Here is a 25,541-nt window from a genome sequence, read left to right as displayed (position 1 = left end):
TCATCATGGAAAAAATGCATTATAGTCACAAAATATGGTGATGAAAAATAAACCAACACCCTTTGTGAAATCTGCATACTAAACCTGGCTCCTAGTTAAATGTATCCTAAATAGTATCTTCCATCCTGTTTAATCTTAGTCTCAACTTCTACTTGTATTTAATCCATAAAAAGGCAATAAAATAATGTTAACAAAGTACATTAACCATTTGCTGCGGTGGGTTGGCACCCTGCCCAAGATTGGTTCCTGCCTTGTGCCCTGTGTTGGCTGGGATTGGCTCCAGTAGACCCCTGTGTTCGGATTCAGTGGGTTGGAAAATGGATGGATGGATTAACCATTTGTCTAAAGATAATTTCATAACAATAACAGCATATAAGTTTACAAACTAATGGGTTCTGATCAACTTTAAAACTATATTAATATTTATGACAGTTTCATTAATCCAACCATTTTCAAAATTGCTTATTCCAGGGCAGTATCATTGGGTACTAGACAGGAACCAATCCTGTTCACCTGTCCATTGGAAGACATACCAATACCCGCTAAATGTGGGCTAAACCTACATGCTTTGGATGTTGGGGGAGACCAAAGTAACGAAAATAATAGAAAATTTCATTTGAACCCAAGACATTATTCACCACTAAAAAATCATTCAGAAAGGTACTGCATTTAAAGGTTATTACTTCAATACAACAAACACAATTTTTAAAAAAGGTATTTAAAGAAAATGATTTGAACAAATTAATGAGACTGGAGTAAATCTCACAGTGACATAGTAGGCTTCTTAATACGCTTCAGAAAAGTGTCATTGTATGCATTCACATTTGCCTATATGGTAAAGTTTGATTAATTCTTATTTTGAGGTTTTCAGTTAGGAAGGTCCCTGTGTTTGTGAGATTTTATTTAAGCTAGCTACTGTTTTTAATTGGACTCTTACTTTAATTAGACAAACTGTTATTTCCTAGTTTATGAATGTTGGTTTCAATTGAAATATTAGAAAACCAGGTTTGCTAAATTTTAATTGGAAAGTGACATACATGTACATACAGTATATTACACAGGAAAAATGTAGTGTTTTTTATCTTTGTTTTTAAGAGTGTCATCATCCTGACTTTTAATCCACTTTTCCAGGTGTTCTAGTTGTTTATTAATGAGCATGCTAGTGGGTGCAGCTGCAGGCTTTCAGCATCCAGTGTTGTTTGCCCTGGTATCTGCTCCACTTGTCATCCATCCATTATCCAACCCACTACATCCCAACCACAGGGCCCCACTGGAACCAGTCCCAGCCAACACAGGGCACAAGGCAGGAAACAAACCCCGGAGAGGGCACCAGCCGACGACAGGGTACACACCAAGCATACACTAGGGACAATTTAGAATTGCCAATGCACCTAACCTGCATGTCTTTGGACTGTGGGAGGAAACCCACGCAGACACGGGGAGAACATGCAAACTCCACACAGGGAGGACCCAGGAAGTGAACTCGGGTCTCCTAACTGTGAGGGAGCAGCACTACCACTGCGCCACCATGCAGCCCTTGTCATTGCCATAGTTAGGGTAAAAGTAAGGGAGCAAAATTCTCAGAAAAAAGGCAAATTAAAAGGAAAATGACAAACAGAAGTAATGACACAAATACTAATGTTTCTGAACATCTCATAAGTATACAGCAATTCTCACACTTGTATTTTTCTGACTGTAAACAAAAAAACAAAAAAAAATTGGGGGTATTCCATGAAGCATACTTAGTGAGTAAGCCTCACTTAAATCAAGAATCCAGGCTTGTTTCAACCAATTTCAGTGCCACCCAAGTTGTCCTTGGTAACCTGAGGCAACTAAGCATCACCAGGGGTGTGGAAATCAGATTTGTTTCTTCTTGTCCACGGACAAGTAAACTTAGAAAATCCACTTGTCCGCCAGTTAAATTCACTTGCCCATAAACAAATAACAAAAGTGAAAAATAGTTTATTTTTTCTGATCTCTTTTATTGATACCAAAACTGCCTTCCATTTTAAAACTGAAAAAAGTTCTTTCAGGAAGTAGTATTTTGCCATCTTGCTCTAGAACATTATATAAAAGATTCCCTTATTTTAACTGGCTAATAAACAATGCCTTCATTATAGCTACACTAGTTCTTTTTTCATATATTACAGTTACACAACAGAACACTGTCCTGATTCATTTTCTGCCATGTTGTTCAGCTTTTGTCTTGCAACATCTTCTCCCCCAAGAATCATTACCATCTCAGACAGCATGGGCTGAATGCTGTTCATTTCTGCTTGAGCTGAACTGCATGGTTCCTGGACTGATGGTCCTGCAGAAGTGGATGCTGATGACTTTTCAGGTTTTTTATGAGTGATGTGCCTGTTGCCAGGTGACAGCCAGAATTCCACAGCTGGTCATGGGTCAAACTCTTCTAAAGAAGCAGTATTGAATAGCCTAGCATAACGCTCAACGCTTTTTCAATTGAACCTACTTTTTTCTTACTTTTAGACTCATGTCTCTATCTGACGTACTAAACCCCCAGTTCTTATCCTTTTTCTTTCTGCACATAACCAATCACCACACGATAAACGTATTTGTGAAATTAAAACTAGTTATAAGCTTAGACATCTGAATGGATGGCATAATTAAACATGTATAACGAAAATTGTTTTTAAAGTTCTGAAAACTGAGGTCTAGGTTTATAACTAGTTTTAATTTCACAAAGACGTTTATCGTGTGATGGTTATATGGAGAAAGACAAAGGCTAGGAACCGGGGGTTTAGTACGTACGATAGACACAGCAAACATGCAATAAAGAATGCCTGTTCAGAAAAACATCCATTGAATTCTTCGTTCGTATCTCCGACCTCCAGATCACGAACGCAACATGTACACAATATTTCAGTTAAACCTGTGTGATACCCATTCAAATACAGTATCCAGTTTTTGGAGCCTCGTCACACCTGCCATAAACTTCTCTACACTGAACATAGACCTGAGAACCCCATAATGCAAGGGAGCAGCACTACAGTCACGCCACCGTGCCCCCCACCACCCATATCTAATACATGCTTTAATGCATTTGATCGTGAAAAAGATATCAAGATATTTATCTTAGTATTCTGAATGTTCATTGAGCAGGAATATCATGAAGTCAATGTGCGGCGATTGCTGCCGGCACCTCTCACTGCAAGAGAAAGTCAGTTTAAGAAGCGTGCAGAGATTAACAACTGGGTCGGGGAACACTTAATATAAAGCATTTAATGTGCTACATTAATTTATAACGGGGTTTAAGAAAATCTAGTAAATGAAACATTCATTTTAAGATGAAATTTAGTTTGCGACATTCTACTGTCAAAATAAACTACAAGAATAAAGTCAACATGTCGAGTTTAATCTTGACATTTACATTTTTTTATCTTCACTGTGTCCGCATTTTTTTCAAAGTGGCCTTACTATGCTTCCTTATGTTTTTCAAGGCCTGTTGTGCCAGTTTTAATCAAGAAATGATCCATTTCTCATCCGCGATGCTACTTGCTTCAGTTTCAACAACACGCATATAGTGAGAACAACGTGCTTACCGCAGTGCATTATGGGTTATGCAGGTAATTCCTAATGACGTATTCGAAATTCAGCAAAAGGTTACATTTCCAAAGAAGTAAATATTACCGATGTTGTCGGGGAAAAAAAATAATCGCGTGTAAGTGAAGATTTTTATTGATGTTTAATAACATTTGAAAACTGTTAGAATGTTTTCTTTATCTTTAAAAAAACTGACAGCGCGAAACCAACTTGTTTTATATGAAAAATTCTCTAATCAAAAATGATCTATAGACAGTTCATCAAAATTGATGTCACGCAATACATTTCTTAACTCCTCAATATATCACAACCTACGCGAAATCGCAAATTTCAGAAAAGATTAAATGCCTAACAAGCTTTATGTGGCAATAACAATTGCATTGTAGGTGAAATGACCGCATTTTTATGTAGAAAAAATTCATTTTATTAATAATATATAAAAGTTATCGATTATAATGAAAAATCATCAAATTACATCGTAATGTCGGCATGAAAAAAATGACTGCATCTCCAAGCGTGTAAATAGTAGGGTAAAATACTTATGTAAGACCACAAGAGTGCTTCCCCTTTGAAAAATCAGCCATCATTTTGTAAATAATATTGAATACCAATTTGAGACATGAAGAATATGCCTAAGTAAACGGTTTCCGCAAAAAGTACGTACCCAAATGTTTAAAATTTGAAAGTGGTGGTAAAAATGTGCCCTGCATTGCACATTTAATTCTTTTTTCTCCAGAAAAATTGCACTTGTCCACAGACAACTGAAACCAGAATACACGCTTGTCCGACGGTCAATTTACCCGTGTCGGACGAGTCGGGCGTTGGATTTCCGCACCCCTGATCACCTCTTAACCCTGCACTGTGCCAGGCCAAAGATGAAGCTTAATAGAATGTTGTAGATCGCACACCCAACCTACCTGGAAGGGGATCTCTCTCTGAATTACCTTTCCTAAGATTTCTTACATTTTATCCCTACAAGAGTCTTTTTTTTTTTTGTCTTTTTAGGGAGTCAAGGATGGAGGGCTGTGTGTGTTTTTGGGCTATACAAGAAATACATTTTTCTTGTTGCTGTTATTCTATTATTTAAAGTAATCTTATATGTCCATTACAAAATGGTAAAATATTATAAGATAGAGTATCCATTAAAGATGCCCGCCAATAATTAATAATTTAAATAATATTATATATCACAATTGTGTTTTTTTTTTCATTAAGAGGCAAGAGAAAAACTACACAAAATAATAGTTAAATGTTCGGTATAAAGGGGTGTGTTATTGTGATAAAAAAAATTATTGAAGCACCAATTCAAAGCCTGTAACATTCTAATAATAAGCACAGAGGTGTTCATGGTAATGTTTGTTGGCTAATAATGTACAGTAAAATACTTCTAGAACACATTTACGTACAGTATATTAAGTGGATTCCATTGAACAGCAGAATAATTAATTGCATATGACCTCTTCATTATTCTTATTATAGTTAATGTTGTACTGTTTTCAGTTGGAGATGTTAAATTGCTAAAATATTTTGTGATTGAGTATCTGCTAGTAAAATTGAAACACAATTATGGTTTTGCGGTACAACTAATAAATTATATACAAATATTTGTGGTTACATTCAATACATAAAAACGTCAATTTGCCCCTCTAAGATCAGCAGTGACATGCCCATTCCTTGAAAATCTTGTGGAAGAGAGAGAACACAAGTTGTACTTTATACTATGAGTATGAAGATTGTTAAAGGACAGGGCAGTCCACTTGGCACTGGCAACTATCTTTATGTGAAATATAGGTTCACAAGAACCAACATTATATGTATACATGCTACTTCCTGAAGCCATATATTGCCAAGTCAACTCACCACATCAAATTCCTGAGCATTGTTTATTCAAACAATTTGCATCTGTTTGTGCTTCTGTATATCTGACATATTTCTGTACAGGACTGGCAATGCCAAGAATCTTGCCAAGACATTGCTGTGTCAGGGTCACGGAGTATACCTTAACGTTTTTATGGCATTTCCTGGCCATCATGACATGAATGCAATCAAGCAGGCTTTCTTTGAAGTTGCTGGTAAGTGAAACTATGTAAACTGCATTTAATTATACTAGTGACATTAGATAAAGTCCTTTAGGCCTCCCATATGTAAAAGAGAAAATAGACAGCACTCATATATAAACAAAAGCACTGCCAGGTCCAATAGATGCTGACTATCCATCCATCCATCCATTATCCAACCCGCTATATCCTAACTACAAGGTCATGGGAGTCTGCTGGAGCCAATCCCTGCCAACACAGGGCACAAGGCAGGAAACAAACCCTGGGCAGGGCGCCAGCCCACCGCAGCGCACACACACACACGCACACACACCAATCTAATCAAATTTAGGACTGCCAATGCACCTAACCTGCATGTCTTTGGACTGTGGGAGGAAACCTGAGCACCCGGAGGAAACCCACGCAGACACCGGGAGAACATGCAAACTCCACACAGGGAGGACCCAGGAAGCAAACCCGGGTCTCCTAACTGCGAGGCAGCAGTGCTACATACTGCGCCACTGTGCCAACCCTGAATGCTGACTATATAAAACAAAATCATTGTACAGTTATGTCCTTTTAAAATTACATTAATGTTGATGCCCAGTTTTATTGTGCCATCCTTCATAACTTTGCTTAAATGTGTTAGATAGTATGCAATAAGGACTGACTCATCTCTAATCATGAAGTTAAAGGGCTTGGTTCAGTACATGATTCTCAGATTTTTGTAATATTTTCTCTGGCACAGATCCTTTCACAAGGTTCATATTCACAAAAGTAATCATAGGGTGAAAGTTTATGGTAGACTCTACAAATTGATTGCCACACATTCACCTTCTAGGACAGTTTTTGCCTTCCAGCCTTGTCTTCTGACACTGTACCCAGAGCTTTTAACAGCAGAGTAGAGAAGGTCCAATTATGTGTGTGTGAACCCTAAGATGGGTGAAGGACCCCTCTAGAGCTTTTTCTTGCCATGTGCCCAGTATTGCCACGATAACCCCTGATCTAGCACATGTAATTTGAAGAAACAATATTAAAACAATGGGAGAATATTAAAACTCTACAAAAGATAATGAATATGCAGATAATTTGATTTCAATATGCTGGAATTCAGTATCACAGGGAATGTAGTTTCAAACCTACATTTCTGGCTGAGTATCTTCATGTATCACAGTTCCTCTAATTAAATAGTTCACATAAACAAAAAGGCAGCTAGTAAACTAATATTTACTCTGCATTTTTGCAGAGACGGAATAGTAAAAAAAAATAATCTAGTCTTATTTTTGTATTATTCAAAAAGTATATTATGGAGCTATGCATCAAAACATCCCTCTTATTTTACATGAGAAAACTCCTTCCAACAGAGTGATTTATACTTAAACTTATACATTTGCATACATTTATGTTTTCATTTACTAAAATATGTAGCATTTATTATCTTGAAATTAACTCGGCTTGTTATACTTAAACTCAGGAAGACATTGAATGAATGTGTGGTCAACAAGAGCACTTTCTATGCTTGTACTACAGCATCTGCTGTATAAAATTTAAATTCATTAAATTTGTTTACATGATGATTTTACAGCTGCGTGCAGCTCTAACACCATCATTAAGTTAGCAGTTAACACAAAGATGGTTGGTCTCATTAGCAATGGAGTTGAGTGAGCTTACAGAATTAAGTTTGACGGACTGGTGCAAGACCAGCAATGTATCTCTTAATGTGGACAAGATCAAAGACTTGACACTGCACATTGAGGTCTCTGTGGTGGAACTGGTTTAAAGCACCAAATTTCTTGATGTGCACCTAGCAGCTAACTTCGCTTGGCCAATTAACACCACCTCAATAGTCAAGAAGGTGCAGCAGTGTCTCCACTTTCTTCACCAGCTGAAGAAGGAAAACTACCTTCCACCATTCTCAGCACATTCTACAGGGGCACAATCAAGAGTGTCCCAACCAGGTGAATGATGGCCTGGTTTGGGTACTGCAGTGTCTTTGACTGTAACATTCTACAATGGATAGTGCACACTGCAGAAATGATTGCTGAGTCCTCTTTGTTCTCCTTTGAAGATGTCTTTCCAAAGCACTGTATCCACAAAGCTTAAAGCATTGACCCTCCCAAGGTCTCTTTAAGTCTCAAGTCAATCTGGCAGAAGGTACTGTAGCATCCAGACCATTTCTCCCAGGTACTACACCAGCTTCTATCCATGGATTCTGAAGTGTGTGCTGCACCCTGCCCTCAGATCTGCCCCTACTAGCAAATTTATATTCAGTACATTTGTTACACTTGTCAATACTGTTGTTTTTTATAATTAGTTTTACTGTTATTAATTATTATGTATTTCAAATTACTACTATCAACTCATTTATCTATTATTTTTAACGTATCTATTATTACTTCAGAATAAACAAGAAACCCATTATGTTATTAAAGAAGTACTTATGGAGTAGACATAACAGCAACATTTCATACTGAGGTAAAAGTTTAGGCCGTCAGTGTAGTTTTTTTCTTTTCTCAATATCAGACTCTTTTTTTGATTGTAATTAATCTTATGCAAAAAAAAAAATGTGAAACACCCAATACACCAGCAGTATTTCAATCTCTTGTTAATGACATCTTTAGAGATCTATTAGGACAATGTGATTTGGTATAAGCAGATGATTTTTTTTATTTTATAAAGGATTTAGAAATACATAAAGAATGTGTAAAAAAGGTTTCTTGTTCTTCTTCTTCATCTTATTTCACTTCTATTTGGGGTCAATGTGCTTGATCAGCCTTCTTCAAACAACTCAGTACTCCACATCCTAACCAATGAAGCCCTTTTCCTTCAGATCTTTTTCTTTATCCATCCCACACCGCTTTGTCCTTCCTCACTTTTTCTTCCCCTGTACTTCTTTTCCCATCACTCTTTTTCCCACATATTCATTATCTCTTGTGACCACATGTGCATTCCACTTCAGCCTACTTTCCTTTATTTTCGTAGATATCTTTCCCACTTTTGTTGTACTTCTGATTGTCCATCTCAGAGCAAACCACTTGATTATAAAAGTAGAAATAGAATAATTGGAATTTTCTGAGTTGTGAAATCACATGTTAAGGGTTGCCCATGGACCAATCTAAAGTATAGACCATTCTTAACTGGAAGGTACCAGAAAATTTGATGCAGGTGTAAAGATTTTTTGGATATGTTAATTATTACTGGAGAATCATTAAAATTTTAAGCTCAGTAATTTCACAAAATGTTTCTTCAACTAAAAAGGTCCATAGAAAATTTGTTACAATTGAAGCTCAGGCAGTTTTTGAAAACTTAAAAAACCCAGCTCCGTCCTTACAATTTATGCTAGAGGTAGATGCATCCAGCATCTTTCACAAAGATTTCTGGACATGGATTTAATCCATCCATATGCCTTTTTCCCTGAAAACTACCATCAGTTAAACAAAATTATGACATGGGTAATCATGAACTACAGGCCATCAAATTAGCACTTGAGGTGTGCAGTCATTGTTTATAAGGTGCAAAATACCCCTTACCAGATAAAACATTAAGTAAGACTCTTATTATGTCCCCTATCCAACTTGAAGATATTCTTCAAACATCTATCTTACTTGTTCATTCTGTAAGTAAGAAAATATCTGTACTCCTAGAACATTGTTATGAAGTTCTTGAATAGGCTCATGCTTCTCCTGTTTTGGGCCATCCTGAAAATACACAAACCCTGAATATACTCCAAAGATATTTTTGTTGGACGAACACTGCCTTTGTCACTAAAGAGTGTGAGATGTGTACAGTAATAGTACTATGTCAGTTCATGGTTTCTCAGTGGGGTTGCTTCAACCAATTTCAGTTCTTTTTCAACCTTGGGAAACAATCACAATGCACATTATTAGTGATATTTCCCCTTTCAAATGGTTTCATTACAGCATTTGTGGTTGTTGATCACCGTTTCCAAATATTCATATTTTGTACCACTCAAAAAACTGGCATCTGCTAAAGAACTTTCAGAGATCTTTTTCAGACATACAGTATTGTATGATTACGTGGATTTCCCTCCTATCTGATTAAGGTCCCCAATTCATTTCATGTTTCTGGAAAAAGTATTGTGAAGAATTGGGTTATACAGTGTCACAAACATGTGATTAGGAAGCAGCCATTAGTCCAAAGGTGAGTGTTACTTCTTGAGAGGGTTGGTTATGTGCACTGATATCTCTTTCTCTTTGCTGACAGAAATAAAGAAGAAAAATAAGAATGCACCTACCTTACTTCCAGGTTCACAAAATGACTGCAACAACACCAGACACAACTTTCATGACGCCACTTTCAGTTTCTTAACAGTGGCGTCACTTTCTGGCTATTTCTGATGACACCACTTCCGCTGCTAACATAATGACGTCACTTCCTGCCAGCTTTGATTACACCACTTCTGGTGCTGCCATAATGGCATCAGTTCTGGCCATTCCAGATGACATCAGTCCCACCATGTCAATTCCTCCATGTCATTTCCTTCCACCATTTTGTATATAAAAATGCCTTAAACAGAATGCACAATGTCTTCTGTGATCTATTTTGACCTCATTTTTTTCATCTTTGTCCATCAGAAAATATATGGGGTAATTACCCAAATCTTTTTTAGTTTTTTGCAAGTTATTTTTTATCAGAACAGTTACTCTAACATCAGGCTATCACCCTGAAGCCAATTATTTGGTCAAACGAGTAAAAAAGACTTGGAAAAGTTCTTCCATTGCTTAATTTACTCAAATCAAGAATCTTGGAGTGATTTCTTTCTACAAGCAGAATTTGCCAGAAATGTGTGAACACATTCAGCTTTGGGCATGTCTCCATTCGAATGATTTTATGGGTTTCAATTTCATATTTTAAATACTCCCTCCTGTTCCTCATCCATTTCCAGTCTGACAGATTATCTGTCTACATTGAAATCCATGTGGAAGCTGGTGCATTAGAATCTGCTCAAGGCTGTAGTCTATGCCAAAACATTTGTGGACTGCCAAGCGTAAAAAATTGACCTACCTTTAAGTTAGGGCAGAAGATATGGTTTGCTATATGAGATATCCACCTGAGAGTTCCATGACTCAATCTAGCATTGTTTTATTGAATCTTATGTTGTCTATAGCTCATTTTAAGACACTCAACTTTTCACATTTCTAAACTGAAAATCACACATCTGAGTAGTTATTACAAGAAAAGGACTCCTGCTCCTGCGCAAGTGAATAGTTCCGAGGAGTTTGAATTTGAGTCCATTTTCAGCTCTTGAATGTGTAGTACCTATTGCACTGGAAAGGTTGTAGTCACGTGGGCCCCTCATGGGTTCAGCTTTTAGATTTTTATGGTCCAGTTTTACTGTGACGTATACAAAGTCATTTTCCAAACAAATGCGATAGTCTCGTTTGAAGATCACATCCTTGAGAGGGAATTCTGCTGTGATTTTTAATTTTTATAAATTTGTTAAGTCTTTTCTAATTATATTCCAGACAACATATATACAGTATATATATATATATATATTTATATATATATATATATACACAGTGGAACCTCGAGATACGAGTTTAATTCATTCCAGCAATGAGCTTGTATAACGAATTTCTTGTATCTAGAACAAACTTCCCCATTGAAAATAATGGAAATCCAGTTAATCCGTTCCACACCCCCAAAAATATCAACATAAAAATCAATTTTCCTAACAAATAACACTGATAAATAATATATACAAGTGGAACCTCGGTTTGCAAGTAACTTGGTTTCCGAGTGTTTTGCAAGACGAGCTAAATTTTTTAATTAATTTTGACTTGATAAAACAAGCGATGTCTTGCAATACAAGTAGTATGGATACACTTTGTCCGCTGAGCGTCATGTGAGCTAACTGATCTAATGGTTCTTCTCTCTCGTGCGCATCTCTCTTCTTATCTCTCTCGCTCGCTCTCCTTATCTCTCTTGCTCGCACACGCCTCTCTCTCTCTCATCTCTCTCGCTCGCTCGCACCTCTCTCTCTCTCTCTCTCTCCTGAGGGCAATCGTCTCCTATTCTCCGTCTGCATGTCCGCGATATTTTTGAATACGCTCATACAGCGAACTGCTACAGCGAAACAATGAAATCACAAGCTCACAAACGCATAGATCCTCACGTTACGGGAGAACAAGGAACACTGAGTGAGCTGACAGGTGATTTTGTGAATATATAAAGTCAGCGTCAGTATACATAAAGTCAAAACTTTTTTCTGAATATATAATGTAATCGCTGGAATATATAAAGTCAAAACTTGAATATATAAAGTCAGCGTCAGAATATATAAAGCGCTGACTTTATCTATTCCGACGCTGACTTTATATATTTAAGTTTTGACTTTATATATTCCAGCGCTTACTTTATATATTCAGAAATATTCCAACGCCATCTTTATATACTCAGGTTTTGACTTTATATATTTGGGAATGACTTTATATATTCAAGTTTTGCCTTTATATATTCCGACAGTGACTTTATATAATCAAGGTTTGACTTTATATATTCGGGAATGACTTTATATATAAAACTTTTGACTTTATATAATTAAATTTAGTCATCATTGCATAACTTTTTCTTTACCATAGAAATTTAAAGACTAAATTCAACTTCCATTCCTAACAAAGATATTTCTAGCGACTAAATAGAACCTACTTATATCCAAATTCGAGCTATTGAGCCATCGCCTGCCTGCCTGAATAAGTCACCCTCGCTTCGCTCTTACTTTTTTACCATTCATTTAATCATGGCTAGTGGCGGAAAAATTATAAAATGGAAGGAGGATTACACTGAGTATGGCTTTACCAAAACAATTACTGATGGCAAATCGATTATTCATAAAGCTTCAATTGGTGATCTGTTTTTCTGTGTTAACCTCATATTTTTTCATAATTCTTCTCAAACCAAGGGGGTGCGAGGGTAAAATGAATCGGGAATCGCTGATCAATGTAATTGGTGTACCATGAAATCATGCATTGACAGAAGTTCCCCTTTGCTTGTATTGCAAAGTGTGATTAAATGCATGATTTTTTAACGTGTTATGGAGCATATGCATCAAAGCTTCTCAGCTGTGCTTGTGCTAAGAAAAGGAAACATTTTAAAAATAACGTAACACGATTGTCAATGTAACCTTTTGTAAGTAGTGCCTGGAGGATTCAGTGTGGAGAAACTGTAGAGACAGCGTGTGTATTAACTTGTGGATTTTTCTGTGAGTATTTGGTGGCAGCGTCACAAAGTTGCTTCCCTAACACTGCGTGCGTTAGCTGCGGAGCTCAGCTCAGAGCGAAATGAGGTGAATGGGAGGGGAGATGATGACGTGACTCCCCCACCCGCCTTAACTGTCAATCCCCCACAAACACAGTCTCTCGGAATTTGCATAAGCACAGCCCTTCACATGCAATTTTAACTTAGTTACAAAGTGATCAAAACTCTCGTTTATATCCTGCATCCTCTCATTAAACTTGTATCCCGCATTACCCGTGGGCATGACAAACGCCAGCGGCAGCCTATCTATGAACTTAATTTAAACTTTAGGTTTACACCATGCTTTGTTTCCGAAGTAGCAGCACTCATGAATATGGTTGTATGTGTCACTCGCTCGCTTCTTATTGTTTCGCTGCCTTCTCAATTATATAATGCATGTTTTCTTCAGCGCTTTTTGGAGCTCTTCCTGGTTTTCTACACACTGCGTTGACAGTCAGTTCACGTGATTACGTGGGAGGCGTGATGATGTCACACGAAACTCCGCCCCCCACGGCTTTCGAGCTCAACTCCATTACAGTAAATGGAGAAAAATAGCTTCCAGTTATGACCATTACGCGTAGAATTTCGAAATGAAACCTGCCCAACTTTTGTAAGGAAGCTGTAAGGAATGAGCCTGCCAAATTTCAGCCTTCTACCCACACGGGAACTTGGAGAATTAGTGATGAGTCAGTGAGTGAGTGAGTCAGTCAGTCAGTCAGTGAGGGCTTTCCCTTTTAATAGTATAGATTACATCATAGAATGCACAGTGTAATAGTAAACTAATGTAAAAACACTGAATAACACTGACACAAAACACCCAGGCTCCCTGCTCAGCTACACAATCAGGCTCGCTTGCGTGCTCTCTCTCTCTCTGAACAGAGGGGAACATTTGAACAAATCCGGACTTTAATTTAAAAACCAACCACAAGCAACCAAAAAATTAACATTGCAGGAGTTCATGCTAACAGCCTTACAGCCCGATCGCTGTAAACACTTTTATTCCACTGAGCTTAAAACTCATTTTAAAAAAAGGAACATTTGAAAAAAGAGTAAAGCAACAGTGCAACAAATCACGCTATGAAGAACTCCATGTAAACACTTTTTTTAATGAGTTTTAAGCACAGGAAAAAAACAAACATTTGAAAAAAGAGAAAAGTAACATTGCAACAAATCACACTATGAACTGAAAAATTAACTTTTGAAAAATCCGTAATACAAAAACCACCAAAAAAACTAACCTTGCATGAGTCGAGTTCTGGCATGAAGTGAGGAGGAACTGGGTGGAGAGGAGGGAGAGTCTGGCTCCGCAATGGAGGAATGTTTTCCTTCAGGTATTTTCTCTCTTGTGATTTCTTGGGTTTCTGGTGTTTTTAGCTGTTTAGCTGGTGGGAGTGAAAACCTCATGCAGCCATTCCAAAAACAAAGTCCTTGTGACCCAACCCTTTGTGTTTAACCTCCACATTACTGGCAGTCTGGCTTTGTTTACTTTGTGCTGCTTGAAAGCACGAGGGTTCTCAAATTGGTAAAAAAGTAAACTGGTAAACAGTTTTTCCACCTCTTCCAGCACTTTAAGCCTCTGCCTGGTTAACGCTGTAACTGCTTTTGCAATATCAGATACTTTAATAGATTCTTTCTGCTTTAGAATAGATTTCGACGGCAAGATCAGTAACACGAACGCCATGTTCAAACATTTCAATACAGTAATTTCTTTCTTTACTTTGATTTAAATTTTCTTCAAAACTTTCTTCTCACCACTCTTCACTTGCTTAGAAGCCATAGTTAACTGCAAAAGCACACGAAATACTGTAGAGCACAAAGAGAGCACAGGTAAAGCATGCACGTCTGACTGACTGAGAACAACGAACAGGGAGCGGCTCTGTTTAAATACAGTAATTGGTGCGTATGAACCAGCCAGGCAGGCACGCACGTGCAGGCTCGCTCTCTCTCTCAGCAGCAGGCAGGCAGGCACGCACGTGCACGCTCCCTCCCCCCTCTCTCTCAGCAGCAGGCAGGCACGCACATGCACGCACCCTCCCCCTCTCTCTCTCAGCAGCAGGCAGGCATGTCTGACCAAGAACAATGCAACACGTGTGGAAATCATCGGTGTGCACAAACCAAAAGGGAAACTGGCTTGTTCATATACCGAGTGTGTGGTCGTGAACCGAGGCAAAAGTTTGACAAACTTTTTAGTCTTGAACCGAGTTGTATGTGAACCGAGACAATCGTGAACCGAGGTTCCACTGTATATATATATATATATATATATATATAGTCACGCTTGGGTCACAGATTTGCACAGAGACACAGCAGGCCGTAGAAACAAGAAGGATTTTTATTCAAACACTGCAAACACATGAGCTTAAACGTGCTCCAAGATGACAGTTCCGCTAGGAGCAGAGAGAGATAAAAGCAAACAATCAATTCCAAAACTGACAGGCGCTGCACAAGGCTTATAAGTCGTCCGAGTACCGCAAGAGGCTTGTATTACGCATTATAGTGCAAGGATAAGGAGCAATGTGAGGGTAGTCAGTGTTTCAAGGTTTGTGGTTTTCCCAGGGGCGTCTGTATCAATTTTGGGTGCGATCAGCCCTCCAGCTCACAATATATATATATATATATATATATATTTATATATATACACATCCATCCAACCCGCTATATATATATATAGTATATATAGTATTCCGTGTGCGTTTGCAGTTAACCATGGCTTCTAAGCAAGTGAAGAGTGTTCAAATGTTCCTATCTGTTCTGAGAGAGAGAGAGAGCGAGTGCGTGCTGCTGAGAGAGAGAGGTAGGGTGCATGCTGCTGAGAGAGGGGGAGGGTGCATGCTGCTGAGAGAGAGGAAGGGTGCGTGCTGCTGAGAGAGAGAGAGAGAGAGAGAGCGAGCCTGCTCGGGCAGCTGAGAAGGGAGCCTGGGTGTTTTGTGTCAGTGTTATTCAATGTTTTTACATTAGTTTACTATTACACTGTGCATTGTATGGTGTAATTAACTATATTTGTGCTCATTCTTTAAAATAAAATATTTACATACAGTTTGTATGGTCTGGAACGAATTAATTGTATTTACATACAATCCTATGGGGGAAATTGCTTCCACTGTATATATATTGTGAACGATAGGGGGCGCTCTCGCTCCCTTGAACCCCTGTCCACGACTCCAGACACCAGGTAAAAGTCCTCAAATCGACTTTATTTTGTTTCCACAGTGTACAAAGCACACTCTCCTCCACAATACTCATATAAATCACTAATACTAATCACAAATAACCAATCCTCCAGCTCCCAGACGCGTTGCCACCCTTCCACCCAGCTCAGCTCGCCGTCTGGGAGCTCCCACAGTCCTTTTATATCTCCTGACCCGGAAGTGTTTCTGCCCAACAGTCCACAAGTCCTTATTCCTTCCGGGTCAGGGTAAATAGTCCTTTTCTTCAACCCGGAAGTCCGTCGCTCTTCCTGTGACGAACCTCTGGGTCACAGGGCACGAAGAAGCCCTCGGTCCTCCCTGCAGCTCCCTCCTGTGGCCCCCATGGCATCCAGCAGGGCTTTGCATAAAAACTCCAATGTCCATGATGCCCTGCTGGTCTTCTGGGGACCTCCACGCTGCCAGGAGGGCTCCACCTGGCAGCTTGGGGGTATTGGCTGGGATAAATGGCCGGCCATCCTTCACAATATATATTTATCTGGCTTATTCAAGAAGCATATAATTTGAATACATTTTGCTTTCCTTATCAGCACTGCTATTTTAGAGCCTTTTGAAGCTGCCATTTCTTTGGTAACATTTCACTTAATTGGCCACTATGTGCTCATTTGATACACAATCAAAGTGATGATTTAAAGGCTGTTCTTAGCAATGCTGGGGTATTTGAGTTTGACAGATAAAGCCTCATTTCACTGTGAAAAACAATATGACTTTGCTCTTCTCATTTATTGAATCTGTAATCATTTTCTGACTCTGATTTTGGTTCTTGTTTCAGTTTCGTTGCTCAATCATTTTTACTCCTGGTTTTGACCTTTTCTGCATTTTCTGACTATGATTCTCCTGGTCATTTTTCCTTTTTCTTTTACTGCCTCTTGTGAGATAATAGTGAGTATGTCCTGTCCCTCTGTATCAATCATACATTCTACTTGCTAGGCTAGTATTGCTTGGTGTGCATAGTTTATGTTGCATCTTGCATCATGCCACACATGTATTAATGTAGAGTGAGCTCTGTACGAGCAAATGCAGTTTTTGAATTGACCAACTGCCTCTCCCTCTCATTTACTGGTTAAGAGTCCCCTCTTCTATTTAAAACTTCAGTACCATGATACTTGAATTTCATGTTTATAATGTGCTCTGATTTTTCTGGAAGAATTTATGTAACAGTATTTTACCAATAAACAGCTGACATGTGGATTATGTGATACAAATAACCTGAGTAACTTTTATTTTTCTTCATGAACATTTTTCATATCATTTGTCATTGTGCAGCTTTAATCACCATTGGCTTGTATTATATCATAAACTTTTTTTATCTTTATTCTCCATGAAAAAGTGAGATTAAAATTGTTCTTGGTTATCGCTACAAAACAGTTTGAGTAAGAAACATTTAAAAAAATATTTTTGGTGAAGTATTCCTTTAAGTCAACTTGGCTGCAAAATTTAATGATCACAGCTCATAACTCAGTCAGTAGTACTCAAAATACAGCAATAAATTCTGGAAGAAGCAATAGCCTTTCCAAAGAAACAATTCCAGTATTTCTCCCCCAGAAGTAAGAATTTCAAAGTGAATGATTGTTTAATCATTTGCAATTTAATTTCATTTTCTACCTTTGTTTATTTAATGTTAATCTTAAAATACAGTACATTCAGTTACTTGCTTTCTGCACCAGTCATTTTTTATTTCAATTTTCAGTTTCATTTTTTACTTTTTTCACAATTTCTTTTAATATAGTTAGGCAGTAATGCATAATGTGATTTTGTTGTCAATTTTCATACCATCAATACCTGTAAAATAGGAGGCTCATGTGGCAACCCACAGAGGGAGGTGTGCATATCCTGCCCTGGGTATTTCTTTGCAATTAGTTGATGCCTCTGCAATACATGACTCTAGAATCGGCATAGTGTGGTCAGGACTTAATTCAATTATTTATAAGGTTTTATTACACTTTGGTGTTAAAGGCCATCCTAATCAAAAGCAGGCACACTGATTCAGGATGTTTCCGGCAACAACTTCTTATGTAAAGTGTGTGACAAGCAGAGTGGACTAGTCAGAACTTTGGTAATCGAAGCAGGCAAGCTTTTGGCCTATTTTACAAGAAAATGCAGCATACAGTAGAAAAAAAATCTAATAATCTGCAGGAAAAAAATGAAAGTTATTTTCAGTATAACCAGGAACAGGGCAAAGAAAATTGAGAATATGAAGGAAGCCAAAAAAAAAAAAACCATCAGAAAAGTAGAAAGCTCGGTTTATTGAAAAATGAAAGGTTTTTCTGGTGCTTAAAAAAACCTTGGACTAGTGATACATATGGAATGTCAGCGGTATGAATTTTTATGGTACTCAGGTGTGCAAAGAAGAAAAATAAAGAAATATGCTGCATTTAGAAAAACAGATTTAATAATAGAAGATTAAGGAAATGTTTAGCAGGGGGAAAATAATAGAAAAGTGTATCTAGTATTTGTGAAACATTGATTGAGCAAAAGAAAAAAAATGCATTTGAGATTTGATTATCTGGCTATAACCATGGACAGTAGCTGTTAAAGTGATTCCCTCTCCACAGACACTTTGATTAGGAAAAATTTGCTAACACTGACCTTGGCTATCCTCTATGTAAGAATTTTGATTTTATCCAAGTTTATAGAGCTATTGATTGTATTTTTGTTTTGAAAATTGATTACATATTTCATTAGTATCTAGGTTAGAGAACCAAGAAATAAAAACATGGCCATATTTTTCCTGACGTCTATACTGTAACAGTTATAACCCATTTTTACTTTGGAAAAAGTCCATTACAAAGAAAATTGCTGCAGTTTAGCTGAGAGGTGATGAAAGCAAGGCAAAGTTCTTCACCATCAGAACTTTTAAAGCAATTTCAGTCTATGGAGTTGCTTTGTACAGTTGATAAAGATGGGGTCATATTACAAAATTCAATGCTTGGCTAGAAGGGGTAAAACATCTTGGGTGTTTGTACTCCTAGACAAAAAAAAATCCAAAAAATTAAAAATGAACTGAAAAAAGCCAGAAGATAAAATAATTAGATGTTAATTTAGAGACCAAGCCCATCTGCTTTTTTAATTCCAGACTGGATGTTTGCAGACCCCATCACTCTGAGAACTGAGAGATCACACTGTCTCAATTGTGACTGTAGTTGAATACTTTGAAGGTTTAACCTTTTTAAGAAATATGAAGGATTCTTTTATAACAATACCATTTGGACTTGCACAAACAGATCTGTGATGCACTTTACAATCTAGTTGTACAAGTAAAAAATGTCTTACAGCGTTGAGAAGGTAAGAAGGCTGTTTAGGAGATTTGAGGTTATAAAGCTGATGAGACAACATTGTTGTAAAATGGAGGTAACTGATGGTAGTGCATGGGAATGTGGTTGGCGATGTACAAGAAAAATCTTCATTAATGATAAAATTCAATTAATTTTTAATATTGTAGTGCTCTTCACTAAAAATAGAGTGCAGGAATAATTCAAGAAAATGCTAAAGTTTATAGCATTAACCTACATAAACATACAAACTACAAATGCTAAATTTGAGTTTTACAATATGATAGTAGTGATAGGCGATGCATTGCTAATCCCACTAAAAAAAAATAATAAAGAAAGTAGTGGCAGGTCAAATTTACACTCAATAGCTGATAAACCCAAGGTGATATTGAAAAAATGACCCTCTATACAAATATGTGATTGAATTTGTATTTTTAAAATATACAGAAAATAAGTACATTCAAAAACCATATGTTGCAATGCTACTGCTATTCAATCTTATACACCTTATGAGGGATAAAACGTCAAGTCCAGCTCGACTTGGGAACCTGGGACTATGTTGTGTGTTCGTGTTTGGGGTTTGGGGCTCAGTTGCATCCCCTAGCTTTCCCAATTGGCATAGTTGGTAGAATTTGTTTTAGCCCTACTAGTGGCTGGAACCTGTTTTAAAGAAATGTATTGTGAAAGGAAACCCAAACATAATTTGCTAATTTTCCAGTGACTATCACATCTGTTGAAATCAAGAGAAAATCTGGCAAAAAGAAACTGAAAACATTCAGGGAGCAGATCTTTGGATAATGTTGTTCGTTTATGGAGTTATCTGGTAGGAGGTCAGAAGGACAGGCCAGCAACACAATCCATATAACCATGTCCATAATGGGACAAGGATGCCAAGGATAACCTCTGTAATGCATACAAAGAAAGCTTAGATTCAGAGGTATGTACCGCTCCTGGGCTTGTCATGCCATGGAATCTGTATAATTGCCAATCATGTTCCTCCCTCTTCATAGCTGAAAATGAAACTGTTAACTTGCTACATTACTTCGTACCTGGACAAGATGTCAATGATGAACAGACGTACTGGTTTAGCTCTGAAAAGCTGAAAACCCTATTCTAAGAAGACGGTAACATGAACAATCCCAGGGAACACTGGGAAAGCCAAGATGGCAACTGCTATATTGAGCCACTGGAGCCTGATTAAAGCCACAAAGGGGAAAAAGGTTGATAAGTGACTTTGTTTCCTTCAGAGGCAATTATATGGATGGATCAGTCCTGTACGCAATCGCCCAGAGTCAGTCTTCTCTGATATCCCACTGTCCTTGACAAGGAGTCAGCCAGAAGTTGATGCAGTGTCTGACTCAGGGGTTGTCGACAGAATTACACAAAGTCCTTAATGACAACCAATGGAAAACTCTGGGCAGCCTATCTACCTGGATAAGCTTGTGGAATTACTGGAGCCAGTGCAAACACTTCTATCAGTCCTCTACACAATGGAAGCCACTATTAAGAACATTGACAAATAGCAAGAGCCGCACTAGACTCAGTACACCAGTACTTTCAGCATCTGGGCATAAGATCAGTACCTGGCACTGATTCAGCTGTACTAGTGAGTGATCTCTGTATAGTACACAATAAAGGAAAGCAGTGTGAAAAGATCTCTGATAAAAGTGACTGGAATCAAGTAACACTTGCTCCAAAAAAGATGACATAAGTCTTCCCCTACCTGAACCGTGAGACATGGAGCCTACTACTCAGAATGTAGAGCTCTGGCTGGGATAGAATCAGGACTGCTGAGCAAAAGGACGCATGGATGTATGTGAAGGAAACCAAGTTATGACTGTTCCTACAGTTGCTAAAAATGTAATGACCAATTTCCCAGTGTTTGAGACTTCCCTCAGAGATGCTGAAAGCAAAGAAGAAAATGAGGGTCATGATACGATGGACTCCCTCATGTCGATGTCTGAACTGTTCAACCTCGTTCAAACCAGAAGGTAGTGAAAAGTAAAGCGAAAGGGGTTCAGACAGCACGGGATACTTCTTTATCTCATATAGTAACTCAGACTGCCTTTGTTCCCCAGATCACAAAGGAGGCCCTCTGGAGGAGGACCGGTTCTCCTAACAGTCCTGTAAAAAAGCCCTTTAAACCTTGTGCTACTGGTACCCCAGCCCTGACATTTCAGGGGGTCAAGTTATGCTCCATAGAACAAAGAGAAGGACCAGACTTTCTCTCCTGCTTCTGTACTCGTAGGACATGCCTGCATATAAGGGAAGCCACGGTGATGTGAATGCCATCAACCAGCACATAGGTGGAGATGCTGCCCACATACCTAAAGAAGCCAAAAGTATCCCAAATGACTGTTTTTTATTGCGGACCCTGGCCATGTTTTGGAAAACCATGGTGAACTCCCATGGAATATTGTATCCCTCACAGAAGATTGTATCGCCTCGCCCTACAAGTCTCTGGTGAGGGGGGAGCCATGTGAGGAATGACACAGGAGGACTGGTGTCCAGTTTGGGGTTTGGGGCTCAAGGGTACCCCCTAGCTTTCACATCTTTTAAAAGACATAATACAAAGACAGCAAAATCAAAATGACAAGTTTACAATACAAAAGAGGTAATTTTATAAAGAAACAGCTAACAACATCTCACACAACACAATAATCACACTGGCATAATATCAGTGATTCTCTCAAAGTCTATAGGTAAAGCTGCCTCCCAGCAAAGCAGATAAGTCCATTGCTACCCAAAGTTGTTTTCAAGCAATCTTGGTGAAATGTAGTCTCCAGGGATGTGTCTCTCCTTCTTTATGATAGGGAAATTTTAATGACCTTTCCTAAAGTAATTTTCTAAGAAGCTTTAGATGAGGCAATGGATCACATCACTTGACTGGCACTGAAGCATATTTTCCCTTCTTACTAGCAAAAACTGATCTCCACTTCATTTCACCATCCATTTCAAAAGACACCCTGGGACACTTTTACCCTGTGGTAATTGGCCAGCTCCTTGAAGTTTCCTAGTCTTTTAAAGGCATCTCACCTTCTAATCCTATTAAATCCAAAGAAGATGCACTGACATTATTTAAATATCTTAATTAAGATATTGTAAGTACAGTTTCAGACCATATCTGGATATGGCACCTTTGGGACATTAAACCTTAGATTTAGCCAGATGACAATAAGGGAGAGGAACAAAAGTTCCTATCTACAACATTATTTGAGAAAATAAACTTTTGTGATGACTTCAGTCAGTTATAAAAATGTTAAAATTTTGATGATCTAAACTAGTGGTTCCCAGGTTCAGTCCTGCTTCTGTTGCTACAGGTTTTCATTCCAACCAGTTCCATAAATAAACAGTTTATTCTTATTTCTAAATTATTTAATTGTCTAGTTTTTTTCATCTATTTTTCATTCATAACTATGTGCTAGTATATTTAAATGTAAACAAAATTCAGAAATTAGTATTTTTGCCATGTCTTTAAATGTTAACTTTATTTTACCATACTTCTTTTAATTCACCTTTTTCTTTGGAGTTTACTCCCCTAATTGTATCTAAATACAGGTAATTAGTGATGAGCAGAGCAGAGACAGGTGCAAGTGATACTGAACCATAAAGGGAAGCAGCTACTTCTGTCAAAAATTTACTTGTAAGCTAATTAACAAGAAAATGCTTAGATCGCTCAACATAAAAGAGAGCAAAATCTTAAAGAGAAAGAAAAAGGACTTTTAATAATACATACTGTACTGTCGTCACATGTTTAACATCTCTGGTGATGGTAATAATCCATTGATACAGGGGTTGGGGCTTATAATCCCTTTAATTTTTCCACCCTCCACAGACTAGAAGACTGATGGTTTCCTGCCACTTCTTGTGTCCATCTGCCTGGACCAACCATTTCCTGGAGAAAAATATCAGAACTGTAAGAACCAGTTAAGCCATCTTTGGCAGTCAGAACCAGACTCCAGTCTGAAAAGATATATCTACAACGCTGTTACTCACAATACTTTTTTTTTTCTTTTTTGAGATTCCAGTTATACAGGATTTTCCAATGGGTGCCCCAACACTCCTTACTGTCTCTGCTTTTTTATTACAATACACCAATGCTTTCCTGCATTCTCTTAAACATTTAACATAACCCATATTGTAATTACTGGATTGACACAAAAGAAGGAAGAAACTGGTAAATAATAGCTTCTTTAACAAACGCAGGAGTCCAGTTACAGACAGGAGGTGGATGGGATGAACACAAAACTAAACTTGATGACCACTTTGTTAAGCCTTTTATTACTAATTACCACACAAAAGTATGTAACATTAAAGTAGAGGCTTTACTTTAACATTCAGGGTCATTTGCATCTTTGTCTGCACTGCTCATCACTTACTGTCAATATATGGATACAATTTAAGGAGTAATCTGCATAGGAATAAAAGTGAACTGAAATAAAATGGTAAAAGAAAGAAAAGTGTTTAAAACTATGACAATGAAAACATATATCTTCTAAATGCAAATATCATACTAGAGCATTTATCTGAATGCAAAATAATAAAAGAAAAAGGCCAGCTAAACATTTAGATTTTTGAGACATAAAAGTGACCCACAGATTTGTGAAACTGACTGGAATGAAAGCCTGTAACCACAGTGGTACACAAGGACTGAACGTGGAAACCCCTGACGTAGACTAACCGACTGCCCAGCCCCTTCAGGACATTTTGTGATATTATGAACATATTACAGACAATGTAAAAGAAGATTAAATTCAGACTTATTCTAATTTATCAATTAATTTAGTGATAAAAGAAGGTTAAATCATTTTACTATTGAATCACAAGTTTTCCTTTTCATATGCAGAAATAACAGTTTGTTAATGTATCAATGGCAATGAGTGCAAGAACAGGATGTCAAAAAAAGGAACAGAAAAGAGTGGGAACAGTAACAGTTCATATTGCTTATTTCCCTTGTATATGTCTATGTCATATAAAAATGACTAGCAAACAGAATTGCAATATGAACAGTTAGTCAGTAGCTCAAATTAGAACGAGCTAATGTAAAATAATCAATTTTCAGCCTGCATTTAAATTCTGAGGATAATGGAGCATCCTTTATGCAAGTAGGCAGATCATTCTGCAGCTTTGAGACCCTACAGCTAAAGGCTTGAGGCCTCATATATAAATGGTACATATGCAAACAAATGTGTATGCCCGTTTCCACCCTCATCTTAAGATGTATAAAAACTAAACTTGGCGTATATCCATGCACATTTTCACAGAAGCCTCACACCATGAGTTTGCACTTTTATGCTCAGTTTTGGAAAGTCGTAGTACCAAGCGTCAAAGCAGTGCTGCTGTTTCTGATTTCTTTCTCTCTTAGACACACATCCATGGCTTTCTTCTGCCATTAAGGCACTTGATTGTAATCATTCTTTAACAATATAATGGTGCATAGAATGGCCAAACTATTCCAAATACCACAGCTGCTTTAGCATTGTTACTCTCACTGCACCACTGAGAATATTTTAACCTGTTTATTGTATTTGTGTGTGGTATCACAGCTACACAAGTTGTGGCGAAAGCACAGAGGGTACAGCTTTCAGCCCTGCAGGACATTTATGCATACGTTGCCTCAGGAAAGCCACCAGCATCTGCATGGATTTCATTCACGCCTGCCACAGTTTATTTGAACTTCTAACATCTAACAAATGCTTCAGAGCCTTTCCCGCACAGACCTCGAGGCTCATAAACAGTTTTGTCGTCAATCAGTTCATTAAGTGCTCCCGGTATAACTGTTTGTACTTATAATTACAATTATCTCACTGTAAACTTACACTACAACTGAAATATTGCACAACCTGACCCACTTTATGGACCAATTGCACTGTCTGCACTATATGTACATGTATATTGTACTTGTGCTTTTATATTGTATATTTTTCATTGTTTTTTATAGCATTATTATTTTTTTTTATCATGTTATAGAAAATTAAGTTTATGGAGGAGCTGCATAATGAACCTCATTGTGCCATACATTGACAGTAAAGGAATTTAATTCAATTCAATTAGAGTGTGTATTTACAGATGGTCATGACTGGCTTTTAAGTTGATTTAGATTTCCAAGAGCTACCCTCTTGGAGCTGTGTGCTGTTCCTGGCTTGCACTCTGTGCTTACTGGGACTAGCACGACCCTGGATTGATGGAATAATTACACATGT

Source organism: Polypterus senegalus, chromosome 16 (genome assembly GCF_016835505.1).
Source record: "Polypterus senegalus isolate Bchr_013 chromosome 16, ASM1683550v1, whole genome shotgun sequence".
Taxonomy (NCBI): domain Eukaryota; kingdom Metazoa; phylum Chordata; class Cladistia; order Polypteriformes; family Polypteridae; genus Polypterus; species Polypterus senegalus.
Note: the sequence above shows the minus strand (reverse complement) of the source record.